The sequence below is a fragment of the Vicugna pacos genome, chromosome 36 (genome assembly GCF_048564905.1).
Source record: "Vicugna pacos chromosome 36, VicPac4, whole genome shotgun sequence".
NCBI lineage: Eukaryota > Metazoa > Chordata > Mammalia > Artiodactyla > Camelidae > Vicugna > Vicugna pacos.
Genome location: NC_133022.1, coordinates 4141210 through 4155368, shown reverse-complemented (window position 1 = coordinate 4155368; position 14159 = coordinate 4141210). Strand labels below are relative to the sequence as shown.

At 48.1% G+C, this 14159-nt stretch overlaps 1 pseudogene; it reads right to left on the bottom strand.

The window, feature by feature from the left end:
- Positions 1-485: 485 nt before the first annotated feature.
- LOC140691640 (alpha/beta hydrolase domain-containing protein 17A-like) lies at positions 486-13285 on the bottom strand (annotated as a pseudogene).
- Between the last annotated feature and the right edge of the window lie 874 nt (positions 13286-14159).

Genomic DNA, 14159 nt, shown 5'->3' with positions numbered 1-14159 from the left:
GTCTCCTCATTTATCCACATATGTGGTACGATCCTCCTCTCATGCTCTTAGATTTTCTCACCGTTACACTCTTACCACCGTTCTGCAGTCTTCCCAGTGCTCCTTTGTGGGTGATACCTTACGCAGAGCTTTGCGTGTGTGTCTCTTACATCTTATTATCCTTTTATTTGCATTCAGGTTTACTCAACTAGGTTTTTTTCCTTTTATGTTATTTTATTTTATTATTATTCTAAAATTCTTAAATCCTTAATTTCCACTTTCACGTTCTTCTATCGTTCTGTTTCCAAAAGTAAATGAGAGCATAGCTCCGTCGCCTGTACATTGTCCACGGTCCCTGGGCTGGGGTAGGTCCCGACTCCTGCCTGCCGGTTGCTTCGAGGGTGTGGAGCACCCGGGGGCTCACATGCAGCCCCCCGGGAACGGCGCGGGGTCCTGGCGCCCCCTCCTTACTGCTGAGGTCTGGGTGTGGCTGGGTGGCCGCTAGGCTAGGCGCGCCGGCTGGGCAGCTCCTGGGAGATGCAGCGGCGCAGGCACTCCAGGTTCTGGCTGTGGAGCTGGATGTCGTTGTGCCCAGAGGCCCCCACCCACAGAGGCTCCACGGCCTTGGGGCAGCACTCGTAGAGCGCCAGCCCGTGCAAGAAGTCGGCCACCTCGTCTTCCAACCCGTGGATGATGAGCACCAGCGACGTCAGCTTGGGCCCCTTCTCCATGCTGTGCGGTCTGGGAGTCACGTTAGGCCTCCGCGCCCCACCCCCGCTGAGGCCCCGCCCCCTGGGTCCCCGCCCCGCGCTCACTTGGGGAACGCGTCTAAGTAGTAGGTCTTCTTGGTGTCAGGGAAGGCCATACGCATGCCCGAGGTGCAGCACCACCGTGGCGCACTCATAGCGCGAAGCCAGGTCCACGGCGGGCACCGTGCGGATGCTCTGCCCCTACAGGATGTTGCTGTCCCGGCTGATGCCGTACCTGGCAGCGGTGGGGGCAGGATCAGCTGGGACACAACACGTGCACACCCCTCCCACTGCCCGCCCTCCTGGGGCAGTCCCCTATTCTCCACGCTTAGGCTCGGCCCAGGACCCTCCCCTGATCCCCAACCCCAACACCAAGGAGGCGGTCGGACCAATACAGGAGGTAGAACCCAGATAGGTGTGAGGGGAGCTGGCCGACAGCCACCCCACTCTGCAGTTTCTTAGAGAGTATCTACTTGATCACACCTGGGCAGTGCACCTGTAAGGGCCCCACCCGCTCCTCCTGGTCATCCAGCTATCCCCACCCCTACACATGCCTGACCAGGGCCACATGCAGAACCTGCTTGGGACTTTCCTGTCTCTGCTGTTCTGAACTGGACAGCCCTTCCTGGTCGCACTGGAAGGGGGCGTGTCTTTCAGCAGCCCTCACCCCCACCCTCATCCACCCTCTTCGCAAGCTGTGGGGTGGCGATTGGAGGCAGCTGTATCCTCTGATGCCTCAGCGAGTTTGCAACCCCTCAGTGTCCCCATACCCAGTTAGGTTAGTACAACTCAGGTGAGCAGGAACAACGGCTCCTGAGAGAAAATGGGTGGCCGCCACCTCCTTCTCTGGGCCCCTCCCCTACCAGTGGCCAGGTCCTGGGGCCCACCCGCCACCCCAAGCTCCCCTAGCCCCACACCAGCACGGCTGATCCAGCACCATACCACCAGGTGCTCCTTCCTGACCACACGAGGACCATTCACCACCTTCCAGTGCTGGAGGTCTCTGTGGCCTTCCTCCCACACACCCATGACCCTGATCCCAAAGGAGCCTCTCCTCTCAGTGGCCAGGGAAGGGCTGTATCTCACCTGGGCAACCAGACTGTCCATCTCCCTGTCCACCCAGGGACCATCTGCACTGTCCCTGTCCTCTGGCCCAAACCCCCAGACAAACCTCCAGGCCTCGGGGATGCCATTTGGCCTTGTGCCCACTACCCTGGCTGTTCCTCCCAGGCCGGCTCTCTGGTTCGCTGTGAGCACCGCTGTGCCAAGCCCTGGCCCATTCCAATCACCCAGCTCCAGGCAGGGACCCCCAGCTGCAACCTGGCCATCTCCACCTGGACAAACGTGGCAGGTGCCGGATAGTTTGGCTCTTCCAGGCCTCCCCAGCCCCGGATCATGGCCTGGGCCCAAGCCTCCCTCCCTCCTGCTTATTCTCAGCTGTTGGGGCTGAGGGATTTGGTCTCTGGAGGTCAAGGCTGGTAGAAGGACCAACAGATGGAACTCAGAACTCTCATCCCTATGTGGGGTGTGATTCTGCAGTGACCCCCCCGCCGAGCCAGCGGCGACAGGCTGAAGCGGCCGAGGTTGGACACATAAGTGCACCATGCCACCCAGCACAGGTCCCCACTGCCAGGGGACCCCACTCTTAGGGCCTGCATCAGGGACAGCTAGGGCATCACTATGGCACCAGGGCCCCTGCCTCCCCAGGGCAGATGGGCTTTGGTCCTGGCACGGGCTGGTCGCGCCAGTGGGCCAGGCAGGGCAGAGCTGGGGCAGCCAGCCCTGTGGAGGCAGAGGGCGCAGTCTCCAGGAGGGTGGGGGCTGGGTGCGTCTCCCTCTAGAGCAGCCTGGGGCGCAGGGCCACACTCTGCACTCTGCACACGCTGGTTGAGACGGAGCCACTGTGCTTCGGTGAGTGAGCACAGGGGTGGAAGGGTCCACCAGGGTCTGCATGACCAGGGCGGTGGGGTCCAGGGAATGAGGTGTAGACCAGACCACAATGGCCCTGTCTTGAGTCAGGCCCGTGGGTGTGTGCTGGACACCGTGCCCGCGGAGGACCCAGCTTCTGCTCGCCGACCTCCCACCAGCCACCAAGTCTGTGCTGGGTACTAAGCTGCCCAAGGGAGCCTTCCAGGCCCAGAGGAGCCCTGCCCTCAGGATGTGACCATGATCCATTACCAGCACCTGACACAGAGGCCCTGCTCCACCTACCCAGCCCTCAAGAGCTACCACAGCCTGGTTGGGGGGTGGGGCTGAGCCCTTTCACACAGGCCTCACACACCACCTCCTGAACTGGGAGGGGCCCACACCCACCCCTCTCCATCCAGGTGGAGCCTCCACTCCTATGGGGACCAGTGCCAGGCCCTGTTACCGCCTCCGCTCAGGCAAGGGGCTCCCAGGAGGGGCCAGCCCCAGGGAGGCTTGAAGACCGACCACCCACCTCCCTGCACTTGGCTGTCACCACACAGAGAACACACAAGGCCAGGCCTTGCCCTGTGGCCCAGGGTGGCCACAAACAGGCTCCCTTTCCTACAGGCCCACCCCCTTGGGCTTCCTCCCTCCCCAAGGAAGCCAGCCTGAGTGCCTGAGGGGCGCACCTTGCAACCACCTGGTTTCACCTGGTCTGATCACCTGTAAGGCAATGCTTGCCTGCCCTCCCCTATCCCACTGCAGTGCAGATCTCACCTGGTGCGCAGGGCCTGCTGGGCAGCATAGATGTCAGCATGGAGGCTCGGCTCGGAGGGCTTGCCCGCGCTCACACTGCAGCTCGAGTGGACCTAGGAGGTCAGTGCTTTGTTTTCTGGGGGGAGGTAATTAGGCTTATTTATTTATTATTATATTTAACAGAGGTACTGGGGATTGAACCCAGGACCTCGTGCATGCTAAGCACGGGCTCTACCCCTGAGCTACAATTTACTTCCTAGTATTCCATATCCAAATCAAACAGCATATCGTAAGAGAAGTCTTACTGCTTGGTAACTTGCAGGTTAACTGTTCTCACGTTGCTGACTGCAGAATAAAATAAAATTCTGACCCTGTTGGGAGACATGTGACAAGCCTTGCATCTCTAAGGCAACTTCTGGATTCTACATGCTAAATTCCAATACTTGTGACACAAGTTAAAATTCTCAGATGGGCAGAAAAAAAGACTACATCTCAAAGGGCACTTTTTCACAAAAATAAGACAGAAATGAAAATTGTATTTCTCCTCATTTATTGAAATGTAAACACAAACATGGCAAACATTTTCTGAAGAAGATTTTTAAAATTAAAAACATTTCAGCTTAAAGAAGTCCATTTCTATATGGGCACAACACCTCCAATTCACACTTTATAAATCGCCTACATGTAGAAGAGCTATTGGTCTATGAGGAATTTACTCTTTCCTGGCTCATCAAAGGTGGAAAATAGGGTTTAAGGAAGAAAAAAAGAAAAAGGCCCAACAAATTTACACACACACCCCCACACTTCCACACTACTGTTTGTAACAAATCTTCCATAGCAAGCAAGTCTCTAGATAGACCTGTGTCACCGAGGCAAAAAATAAAACAAAAACTACTGTTTTTTGTCACGCTATCCCTATTCAAATAAAAAAAAAAAAGTCTGTGAAAATGTCCATACCGTGTTAAGGTGCAAAGCAAGTAGCAAGCCATTTGGTTGTACGTGTGTTGGGATATTTCAATATAAACAGAAGATTAAAAAACTGAGTTTTGGGGGAGGCTGTAGCTCAGTGGTAGAGCACATGCTTAGCATGCACGAGGTCTCAGTTCAATCCCCAGTGCCTCCATTAAATAAACAAACAAACATAATTACCTCTTCCTCCCCAAAATGAAACCGATTAACTCAATAAATAAGCTGAGTTCTTTGCGGGCAGGAAGCACTGAGTAGACACAACTCAACACCAGACAGAAGGCGGCCTTGCATGAAGTGAAGCACGTGGTTACTTCCTCCCCTGACATCTCTGTTTTCCCCACATAGTTGGAGAATCACAGACCCTAGTTAACAGGGGCGAGTGTAGACTCCAGGCACTAGTGACCCCCAGTGGGGTTGGTGTACATGGTGGCCCCGCATGAGGGTAAGTTGTCATTGACACTATGCAGTGACAGCAGAAAGCAAAATAAATTTAGTGTCTTTCGTAAAACTGTAAAATTCTCAACAGCTGTCCAGTCTCTGCGCTGCCTGCACCAGGCTGGATGGTGCCCACAGCCCCACTGGGGCCATTATATCATCTGGTCACCACGCTGCTGTTTTCAGCATCGTGACCGTGTGATGAGGAGACAGAAGTTGGAAGGAACCGTAGCCAGGGCAGCAGCAGCAAAACCAGCATTCATGTCCCTGAGGGGACGAGAGAAAAGGAAATAACTAAGCCACCACTAACCGGTGTGTGCCCTCTTCTCTGCCCACTTCTTCCCAGGAGGACGGCTTTGTTGTCTGGCAGCTGTCACTCCTGGGGTTTTTTGGGCATTACTACGGGTGATGGCTCAGGGGCTGCGGGTGTGGGGCTGGGGCACCGTAAGATGGGTTCTCCCTCGAAAAAGGAAGAGATGGGAAGGAGATTAGAGTGGTGAGGGGTCCTGGGGCTGAGTTTAAAAAGCATGAGTGTGGTTGGGGGGAGAGCGAGGCTTTTTAGAGAAGTTATGTGCTGTTTTTTGGAATCTCTCTGTGGAGAGAGTTGCTCTTGACCACTGTTCCTTCATCCACGACTGCACGGTTTGCTGTTAGGATGTACCCTCGGCTGCTGTAAATTTCTGTTCATTCCAGTTATGTCTGTTTTTAGACAAAGTGCAAGCACCTTGTCTTTAACTTTCAAGGAGTCTGTCATTTCACACCAGAGGAACTTCACACCAGGCAACTTTATGGGAAACACATGTGGAGCCCCCAACAGTCACCAATTAGTGACTGGAATGAAAAATAATTGACACAAGGAGGGAAATGCGCTCTGCTCCCGTATCTGAAGGAAGACAAAGCAAAGTGAAACAGCAAGAATAAAATTATGTGGTTGGAAATCAAAATGATAATTTCTTGAAGCTTAAACAAATGGTTCGTTTAAAATAATTCCACTTCTTGTAAAAGTAAAAACTTCTGAAAGGTGAGATTGAGAAATTTGGAAGGAGACTGTGGGCCACAGGGGAAAAGGCTGTGCAATGAAGAGCATTCATAAGGCACCAGGATTTTCATCCTCCCCCCACAGCAGTAACTCCAGAGGGACTATTTATGCAGAGGCAAATTTGGAAACTAATTACAGTTTTTGGAGATAATACGGTAGAAGCATGCTCTGTCAGAAATGAAAGAATATATATGTAGATTAAACAGTCAAAATCCCTCATTTTACAAAAGAGGAAACGGAGCTATTCATTATTAGAAGTCTTGGAAGAGCTCTTAATTCTACTTTCTTTGTTCTTAATCTATACTAGTTGCTCCTGGTACAAAGTTTTGACACATATTCTTTCTGTTCTAGAATATCTTACCTAGGCTTACAGAGACAAGGTCCTACAGAGAATAAAAATTATTTTTCAGAAAATCTGCACCTCCTTCCCAAACTTCTCAGTGCAAAATGTTCTCAGACTGGGGGAAAATGTTAAATTTAGAAAAATGTCTAATTATTCATTTGAATAAAGCTATCAAGATGTTTTTTCACACAATTGTAATATAAAATAATTTCAAACCTTAGGTTTTTTTCTGATTCAAAAACATTATACACCTAAAAATTGTGAGAAAGAGTAAAAGCTTATGAAGAAAAGTAAGAGAAAATCATTTAGCATCCAACAATATGTTTTGGTGATGTTTCTCCAAATTATTATTACATTTACTGGAATAATTTTCAATATACAGGTTTGTAACCTATTCTATCATCTAAACATTATTTTAGGACTTTTTCTATGCTGTTTAATATTCCATTTACTTCAATAACTGCATAAAATTTGATCATATGTCTAGATCTGTGTGTGTGTGTGTTACCTCTGCCACCATCATTTATTCCACTGATTTGTCATGATGTATACACATGGTTGGCTGTAAACATTTTTACATGAAATCTTTTCTCTAAATTTTAAGGAATTATTTCCTTAGGAGATATGCCTAGAAATGCTCAAAATGTACTAATATTTCCAAGGGCATTTTGTTTTCTAAAAACCTTTGACCAATTTATAATCTGCCACCACTGTGTGAAGCTCCAGCCTCACTTCAGGTCTGCCAGCAATGAGTTTTTTTGATTGTTTTTTGTTTTCTTTTTTTTTTTTTATGGACTTACTATGTCTACATGACAGCTACTCTTTTAAAAAAAAAAAAAAACCTGGACAGATTTATTCCACTGAAATTGGCTCCCGTTAACTAGTATATTTAGTTGGAATAGCTATTCTGAGAATAATCCTTCACAAAGAAATTATCCGTATCAGTTATTTTATGCCAAAAAGTTATTCTCTATACCACTGGCAGGTCTAAAAATTCAAGTCGGTTTGTTCTTGCGAACTTGAAATACAATGGATACCATAGTACATTGTTAATAAATGACAGCTCTGGCCCTGACCAAAACGTGTTGATTTAACTCCAAATGAACTGAAATAAGAGCCAAAATATGGGGAGAAAGAGGAAACGCTTCCTCCACCCTCCACCAGCGCGTTTTCTGAACAGGCTGCTTCCCTTGGGCGTCTGCTCTCCATCCCTTCCTGCTTCCCTTCGGCACATCTCAAGGGGCCCCTCCCGCTCTGGGGAGGGCTGCCAAGTTCTGCGTAAGTCTGCAAACAGCCTTGGGCCGCGAGACTGGCTGTCGGCTTGGCCCACGGGGACCCTCCTTCATCCCGGGCATCTAGGCCCTGAGAGCAAGGCGTTCACTCCCCGTGCAGGTGTGAATGGCAGGAAGTCCTTCTCCTAGGACAAGTCCCAGGACAGGGCCTCTGGGGTTGGCAGGGAGCACACACTGAAGCCCCACCTGAGAGCCATGCTAGGAGGGGCCGTAAATTCAAGGTGGTGACCTTTCCCATCTTACACTTTGCAGATGACCAGGCTCCAAGAGAGCAGAGGGGAGCAGGTGCCAGAGGACAGCCTTGGGTCCAGGGCCAGTGGGTCCTGTCACCAAAAGCACAGCTTCCCTCCCACGTGGAGCTGTGGCGGGGCCTCCAGAACTCGGGGGAATGCAGGCACCCTCTTCCCACCTCAGGAACGCACAGAGTGGGAAATCATGCCTTCGCGAGTTCCTGGTTTGCAATTAAACCCTCAATCTGGGGATCTGCCTGGCGGCGAGCTAAGGGGATCCAAAGTCCAAATGTCCATGCCGGACCCCCGGTTGCTGGGCGGCCGCACATGGTCCCCGGGTCCCAGCCTCACATCAGGCCGCTGCCTCCCCCCTGCGCAGAAGTTGGAGGCTGGGCGCGGGGCACAGGTGGGTTCTGGGCTCCCGGCTACCACGAGGGGCGACGACCCCCTCCCCTTCCCTGGGTGCGAGTATAGCGGGGAAGGGTGGGGGTTACAGGAGCCTGAGGGACGGCCTTTAACGGTTGGGCCCTCAGGGACAGCCCTCTCCCCTTCCGTCCCGGACCGCGCCCGCCCACCCCGCGCCTCCCCGCGCCCCCCAGTGCACAGTGCGGGGCCCCGGCCCCATCCACGCCCGTGGAGCCCCAGGCCGGCGGTGCAGCCAGTTACCAGGGCGCGGAGAACATGACGCAGTGCGCGGCGCTCTGGATGCCGCGCGTGCCCGTGCCCGTGTACAGGTGCTTGGCGTGCGGGTCCTGCCCGTCCCCGCCATCGGCTGGGGGGGACCTGTCCGACGCTGCACCCCCCCCACCCCCAGCTCCTGTGCCCGCGCGCCCCAGCGCCCGCTCCAGCTCAGCAGCCCCAGTAGCAGATGCGGGGCGGCCGGACCGGGCCCGGGGCCGCGGCGAGAGGAGGCGCCCTGAGCTCGCGGGTATCACGGCGGGCTGGGCGCGCTCTCTCCGCGGCAGCCAGCGATGTGTTTTATAGATCGCATTATTTGACAATACCAGGCTAGAAAAGTCATAGCTTAATTAGAAAAGTCAGGTAAAGTGGAAAACAAAACACATACACATACCTATTATATAAATTTTATATAACCCTGAAATATGTTAACTTGCATCTTTTCTGATTTAGAGACGAAAGGCTTCGACTTAGCTCTTTGCTTCGTCTTTATTGCATAAACTGCACCCACCCTACATCACTCTGATTTTCAGTTTTTGGGTTTTGTGTTTGTTTTTTTAGAGTGAAGCAAGAAATCAAGGACACTTAGAAAGAAATTTGTGACCCTGTTTTTATGTTGTTGCCTCCAAAATGATTTTGACATACATTGCTTTACTCTTCAAAGCAGAAGTGTAATGGATTCGTTCGTTGTAAAGGGGAGGGTAAGGACAGCTCTCTGGTCTTCATAACCTTTTTATTTGTTGCTGAACATTCGTTATATCCCACTATTTTTGGAGTAGAAACTCATGATGAAGTACAGTCTAAGGAAGAGGTCAGAAGTGATACCTACTAGACCACGTGTCTTTCTACTGTTGTGCACAGAGCAGAGCCTTGACTTGGGGCAAAAGGCTGTTATTAGCTTTGAGTCTTTTCACACTGCAAGAAGCTTTTCCTTAGTTCTTATCACCTGTAAATACATAAAAAGCTAACTGAGAATAGATATGAGTACTATTATTTACTGCCAAAAGGCTGTCTGACATGAAATGCTGTGGAACAACAGTATACACTGAAAGATCCGCTCTCCACCTGTATTGCATTGTGAAAGTCTGATAGTTCAGCAATTTGTTGCATTTGTAAGTAACCAACTTATGTATTCTTCTCTGACATTTAAAAATATCTGTGGAGATTTTACTAGCTTTAGGTGTACAACATAGTGATTCAATTCTTTTATAGGTTACAGTCCACTTAAAGTTAGTATAAAATATTGGCTACATTGCCTGTGTCGTACAGTGTACCCTGCTATCTTATTTATTTCATCCCTAGTAGCTGTGTCTCTTATCTCCTGCCCTATCATGCCCTCCCCTCCCCTCCCCCATTGGTAACCATGATTTTGTTCTCTATATCTGTGAGTCTGTTTCTGTGTTGTTATATTCACCAGTTTGCTTGCTTTATTTTTTAGATTCCACGTATGTGTGATTCTACATACAATACTTGACTTTCTCTGTCTTAGTTCAGTAGGCATAATACCCTCCAGATCCATCTATACTGCCTGTTGCAAATGGCAAAGTTTCAATCTTTTCATAAATGAAAAATAGTCCAGTGTGTGTGTGTGTGTGTGTGTGTGTGTGTGTGTGTATACTTATACCACATCTTCTTTATCCATTCATTTGTTGACAGACACTTAGGTTGCTTCCATATCTTGATAACTGTAAATCAGGCTGCTATGAATACTGAGATGTGTGCATATCTTTTCCTTTTTCTCTAAATCCTGAGCAGCATTTTTGATTTGTGGTCTTACTGACTCTAGCCATTCTGACAGGTGCGAGGTGATATCCCACTGTGGTTTTGATTTGCATTTCCCTGATGAGGAGTGTTGCTGAGCACCTTTTCAGTGCCTGTTGGCATCTGCTTGTCCCCTTTGGAAAAATGTCCATCAGATCTTCTGCCCATTTTATTGATTGGGTTGTTTGGGTTTAGTTGACTTTTGAGTTGTATGAGCTGTTTATATATTTCAGATATTGACCCTTTATCTATCATATTATTTGGAAATACTTTCTCCCACTCAGTAGGTTGTCTTTTCATTTTGTTAATGTTTGCCTTTGCTATGCAAAATCTTTTAAGTTTATTTAGATCCCATCATTTATTTTGCTTTCATTTCCTTTGCTGAGGAGACAGATACCAAAAACATATTGCTGTGATATATGCCAAAGATTATCTGCCTAATGTTTGTAGGAATTTTATGGCTTCTAGTCTTATGTTTAGGTCTTTAAGCCATTTTGAGTTTATTATTGTATATGCTGTGAAATGTTCTAGTTTCATTTACCTGTAGCTGTCCAGGTGTCCCAGCACCACTTAACGAAGAGACTGTCTTTTCCCCAATGAATACCCATGCTTCATTTTTCATGGATTAATTGACCAAGTGTGTGAGTTTGTTTCTGGGCTCTCCGTTCTGTTGCACTGATCTACTTCTCTGTTTTTGTGCCAGCACCAAACTTTTTTTGATGACTGTATCTTTGTAGTATAGTTTGAAGACAGGGAGTGTGATGCTTCCAGCTTTGTTCTTTTTCTCAAGATTGCCTTGGCTCTTGAGTTTGTGTGTGTGTGTGTGTGTGTGTGTTTTGTTTAAATTTTAGGGTTATTTGTTCTATTCCTGTAAAAACTGTCATGAATATTTTGATAGGGATTGCATTAATTCTGTAGATTGCTTTGGGTAGTTTAAATATTTTAACAGTATTAACCATTTCAATCCATGAACACTGGCTATCTTTTCATTTATTTATATCAACTTCAGTTTCCTTCTTCAGTGTTTCATAGCTTTCAGAGTATAGGTCTTTTTCCTCCTTGGTTAAGTTTATTCCTAGGTGTTTTTTTGTTGTTGTTCTTCTTCTTCTGATTTTAAATGGGGTTGATTTCTTGATTTCTCTTTCTGATAGTTGATTATTTGTGTATAGAAAAGCAACAGATTTCTGTATATTAATCTTGTATCCTACAACTTTACTGAATTCATTTATTCATTTTAATAACTTTTTGGGTGGAGATTTTAGGGTTTTATACATATAGTATCATGTCATCTGTGAATAATGACAATTTTACTTCCTGCATTCCAATTTGGATACATTTTGTATCTTTTTCTTTTCTGCTCTGGCTAGCACTGTGGTCCAGCACTATGTTAAATGTAAGTGGCAAAATTGGGCATCCTTGCTCCTTGTAAGAAGTGAAAAGCTTTTGGCTTTCGACTGTTGGGTATGATGTTGGCTGTGGGTTTGTCAGCACTTTACATGTAACATGCCACTCCCCTCAGGCCTGAAAAGCTTCTGCAGAAAAATCTGCTGATGGCCTTGGGAGTTCCCTCTATGTGACTCTGTTTTTCTCCTGCTGCCTTTAAAATTCTCTACTTAAGTTAATTATTTACCAATTTAAATGTGACATGTCTTGGCGTGAGTCTCTTTTGGTTCATCTTGTTTTGGACTCTCTGAGATTCCTGAACCTGGAAATTTGTTTCTTTCTTCAGCTTTGGGAATTTTCAGCCATAATTTCATCAAATTCATTTTCTACACTTTTTGCCCTCTCTTCTCCTCCTGGGACCCCTGTACCACACTTGTTAGTTCACATGATGTTGTCTCAGTGGTCCCGTAAACGGTCTTCAATTTTTTTTAATTTGTTTTTCTTCTTGCTATTCTGACTGAATGATTTCCATTATTCTAAATTTCAGATCAAAATATTTCTCTATTTTTCTGTATGACTTTGATGTTAATTCCTTCCAGTGTTTGTTTGTTTGTTTGTTTGTTTGTTTTCAATTACTTTATTCTTCGGCTCTGACTGATTCTTCTTTATATTTTCTTTTTTTATATTTTCCTGGTTAAAATTTTCACTGTTTTCATCCATTCTTTTCCCAAGTTCACTTAGCATTCTTATTACTAATGCTTTGAACTCTTTACCTGGTAGATTACTTATCTGTTTCATTTGTCGTTTCTTTCAGGGATTTATTCTTGTTCTTTTGTTTGAAAGAAATTTCTCTGTCTTCTCATTTTGTTGAGCTTACTCTGTCTTTATGAAATTAGAAGGAGCAGTGACCTCTCCTGGTACTGAAGTAGTGTCCTTGTGTGCTAGCTTCCCTCTGCAGCCTTTGGACCCGGTGGCTTTGGCGGGGAGCAGGATCTGGAGTGCGTATGGGTCACATATTCCCCTCAGGGGTGATAGCAGCTATCACCTTGGTGGGAGGTGGGGCTGGAGATGGAGGGGCTAGAGCCAGAGGCAGGTGTGAGCCAGGGCTTCTCTGCTACTCAGTGGGAGTCACAGCTTCCTGGTCCCAAGTTGCTGGAGCAGAAGTCATAAGGGTAGGGTCCAAACTGGTCCTAATCCATCTACATGCACTCTCCCCACTCCCAGCAATGGCACCTTTGCCCCCGTGGGGTGCAGGATTGGAACAAGAGGGGCTGGAGCAGACACTGGGTCCCAGCATATCAGGCAGAGCTCCAGGCTGGTCCTGATCTGCCACTCTCTAAGCTCCAGCAACAGCTGTCCTTGCCCAGTTTAGATGCAGTGCAGGGTCTCAGTCAGCCCCATCCCCTCCAAATGCTCACTCCCCTCAGTGACAGCAGCCATCACCCTAGTGAGAAGCTGCCCTGGAGCAAGAGGGGCTGGAGTGCATGCCCAGTGTGGCCAGGAGAGGTGCTGGGGCCATCCCAGGACACCAGCCAGAGCCCCGGGCAGTTTCAGTCCACTTCCTCTGCAGATTGCTCTGGAGAGTAAGCAATTGTGTGTACCCATTCTCCAAGAGCAGAGTCTAGGCTTCTTACAGCCCTCCTGTAAGTCCCACCAGTTTTCAAACCAGCTAAGGGGACTTGCCTTCTGGTGTCGGACCCCACAGCTTGGGTGCCCAATATGTGCTTGGACCCCTCATTCTCCAGGGAGGAGTCCACGGCCATGACATCCCTCCTCTTCTGTGTCACTTGCTAGGAGTTGGGTCCCAAACTGATTGCTTCCCCTCCCTCCCCACCTACCTCTGTGTGGATCCTTTTCTACAGCCTTGGTTCTAGAAGAGTCTTTCTGCCTGTCTCCAGTTTGTTTTCAGTGAGAGCTGCTCCACACGCAGACGTATATTTTAGTTGTGTCTGGGGGGTGGGGGGCGGTGAGCTCCTTGACCTCCCACTTCACCATCTTGATCTCCTCCAGTCTGTCTTCTTTCTCTTCATGCTACTTTGTTTACAGTAATGGAACTTATGAAATTCCTCTCAGAGTGTCTGTTTCTCCTAAATAACACCAATGTCTCTTCCTGAGTCCCCAGATTCTCACCTCAATCCTTAAAGAAAACCTCTCTCTGCAGTTTGTATTTAAGTCCCTGGAACTTGCCTAGTAGCTTTGTCTGCAGTCCCCTTAGTACCACCCACATTACAAAATTATATTTTCTAATAATTCTTTTTGCAAAATCAAAATGGGGTCTGCTCTTTGTGTGTTTTTAATTCAGTCATTCAATCCACTGTCTTATATAAATGAGCTAATAGAAGTATATTGATGTTTGGCCACATGAGCATTTCCCTCTTTAGGATTTCACCAAATGTCACAACTTGCTGGTCTCTGTGCCACGATGTCCATTTATCTCACACTCACTAGGGCACTGAGCTTCATCACCTCCACACATGCTGTGTGTCTTACATCAGTTTGGGGCCCTCTCTGTTTGTTGTCTCTTTCAAAAGGATGTTAGTATAAGAATGAGGGATGCCATTGGACTTCTTCTAAGCCAACCAACTGCTTTTTAGCTTATGGGAATTCATGGCTCTTTCCTTGGGACCTGCTAAACCC